Raw genomic sequence first — 2,263 nt, 5'->3', positions numbered from 1 at the left:
TTCTCATACTCCTCCTTGGCCACTCGTCTAACTTGCATTGTGGCCATGGGCAGTGCTCCAAGTTTGTCTGGTGTGGACATGGTGGTGACCCATGTCAAGTTCCAGAATGGATCCCACATGGTCGTTGAGCAACAGGTGTCAGAAGAGGAACCCCTACCTTCCTCAAGAGGAACACCTACCCCTCGGCTAATGCTGGAGTCGGGTTTTGATGTCAGTCATAAGTCTTTGTGCTTTGCTAGTCTTTGACTTTAAGTCTTAAGAAGTGAGTATTTAGAGGCTTTATTTGTAGATTTCATTTGAATTAACTTTAATGAACTTTCATTGTAGGTTCTTCAGAGTTTCCAGGTTCTCTTCATAATTTCTTTAACTTTTTTTTTTTTTTGCAGTAGATATTCAAAGCCACATTCTTTAGCATTTAAAATATTTGCCATTTTTTAAAAAATTGGCATTAAAAACTTCCCTTAAAAATTTGAAGAATGTGTTAGATAGTGGTTCTGTTCTGCCTTTAACTTCTCATCCACAAACAGACTGATGTGTATTAAGGTCTGTTCCAAAGATGTTTTTTTTCCACATTGGTTGTGAGTCTGGGATCCACGGAGAGCCTTGCTGAGTGGGATTAAAATTTTGGGGTCATCTTCCAGTTCTTGCTGAACAGCAGCACAGACTGATGTAGGAGTTCCAAGGTCTTGACTTCCTTGTGAGTTTAGATTTGTGAACATCTTTCTGGAACACAGACCTCCATTGGAATTGATGGTGAAGAAGCTGGATTCTGGCAAAAGTCTCTCTCATCACTGCTGACCTTGTTCTCCTGAAGAACATCCATTATAAAGAATAACTTGAACACAGCAAAGGAGACCATCTTCATTCCATAATCATCTACAAGGCACTAAGGGTAGGAAATGACAGGTAACACAGAAGTGACTGAATAAAACTTCTCAGTCAGGTCGGAATATGGGATATTTTGGTAAGAATTCTATTAGTATTACTCCATCATATTGCTAGTTTCGCATTTCCTTTTAGTCAACTTCCAGTGCAAAGCAAGCTTGTGATATAATCTGTTATTTTCCCACTCTAATAACTTCTGAATTGATCTTCTGGTTCTTTTGTTAGGACAGATAACAGGACATAGGCTGCAACCCAGTGTGCAACAGCAGCAGAGACACCCACACAACAGCCATTTCACATTGACTGGGAGAGCCTTTTCAAACATGCATTCACACGGCCAATGCTGTTCTTAAATTCTTCTGGGGCCACCATCCCTTTTAGAACTGAGGGAAATTCAGTATCAAACTTGTTGCTCAAGCCAAACACAGTGATGTGGCCGGGGCCGCGCACCAGTACGGGGTCCGGGGTATATCTCCGCAGATGCTCCTCGCTCACTACACGAGGCGGGGGTGGCACCTCCTCTGAGGAATGTATTCTTTTGCCACCACGTTTCTCTTCTGGGACCCCCGACCCCATGAGCCATCAACACTTGCCTTTGCCTTGCTATATCTCCCAACAGCATCAGGCTCAATTGGTGAAGCACCCCCTCACTCACGGAAACAGGCAGAGCACAGGAGGAACACCTTCCTGTGCCTCAGGCTTTCCCGAGGTCATGGGTAAGATCCATCACCAAATCTGGCTTGTCCATGATGCACAGGTCTCTGCTCTTTAGAATTCTTCAAATGAAAATGACAAACGGAAAAAGAAGAAGAAAACAGGATCGCGGAATTAATCAGTAGATTGTGAGTCTATTGGCTAGGGTTGCACATGTGAATGATCCCCAAACTCTCCATTCGTACTCAGCAAATGAGCATATTCTCAATCCCACATAGTCCTGCCTCTGCCCCAGCTCCTGGCGTCCGTGGATCCCTGATACAAATTTGGGCTCAGAGATCAGCTACATCTCTTTTCCTCCTTTAGTGAAGAGGGGAAAAAATCTGTCCCTCAGGACACACTGCTGCTCCTGGGTATAGACATGCAAAAGAGCTTCTTGCTCGATTGTGGTGAACAAGAGGGTTTAGAATTCCTTAGGCATAGTTCGGCTTGGTCATGATTGCTCTTCTGCATCCTTTTTCACCAATTAGTTCGGTACCTGTTCAATTGTCCTAACTCAGAGAAGACACCCCCTCAGCTGGCGATATAGACCATCACGTAGAGAGCCTGCCTCCTATGCTCCTGACCAGGGTGCGAGACCCCAGCACTGTTAGATTACCGTAAATTGTCGGTAATTTTACAAACCGGAGCGCATCGGAGCCTCCCAACCATCCTCCTCTCCCCT

General features: G+C 44.6%; 1 pseudogene across 1 annotated transcript; it reads right to left on the bottom strand.

Annotated features, from left to right (window-relative positions):
• Nucleotides 1-825: 825 nt before the first annotated feature.
• Nucleotides 826-1,461, bottom strand: LOC306652454 (cysteine-rich hydrophobic domain-containing protein 1-like; annotated as a pseudogene). Its single transcript has one exon. The product of its transcript is annotated as a cysteine-rich hydrophobic domain-containing protein 1-like (transcript).
• Nucleotides 1,462-2,263: the final 802 nt, after the last annotated feature.

This window comes from Sciurus vulgaris (genome assembly GCF_902686455.1).
Source record: "Sciurus vulgaris genome assembly, contig: HiC_scaffold_233_arrow_ctg1, whole genome shotgun sequence".
NCBI lineage: Eukaryota > Metazoa > Chordata > Mammalia > Rodentia > Sciuridae > Sciurus > Sciurus vulgaris.
This window is presented reverse-complemented; position numbering and strand designations above follow the sequence as displayed.